This window comes from Capsicum annuum, chromosome 12, assembly GCF_002878395.1.
Source record: "Capsicum annuum cultivar UCD-10X-F1 chromosome 12, UCD10Xv1.1, whole genome shotgun sequence".
Taxonomy (NCBI): domain Eukaryota; kingdom Viridiplantae; phylum Streptophyta; class Magnoliopsida; order Solanales; family Solanaceae; genus Capsicum; species Capsicum annuum.
Window position 1 is genome coordinate 84,436,592 of NC_061122.1, and position 381 is coordinate 84,436,972.

A 381-nucleotide genomic window follows, 5' to 3' on the forward strand; every position below is an offset into this window, starting at 1 on the left:
TTGTTTTAAAAATATTTTGAACATTGTAATCACGCACTTGGACACTTATATGCTTATTTATATCAATATTAACACATTAACCACACGAATTGCTCTTAGAACAAGGCAAAATAAGCTAGAATAATGACACTGAAATGTATAAAACCATCTTAGATCAGTCAGCCAGAATCTTCACTTTAAGAATATTAAAACCTTCATCCTCTGATATTTATGTTACAACTTACAGCATCCATAAGATGTATTTACGTGCCATAAGTAGCCCTCCATCAATGTTAGAACACACTTCAGCTTTCAGTTTCTCAGAACATGCCACCTCTAGTACTTCTGAGGCCACTTACAACTTGTAAGTAGGGTCTTCTACATACTTCAACCCCTTTTTTT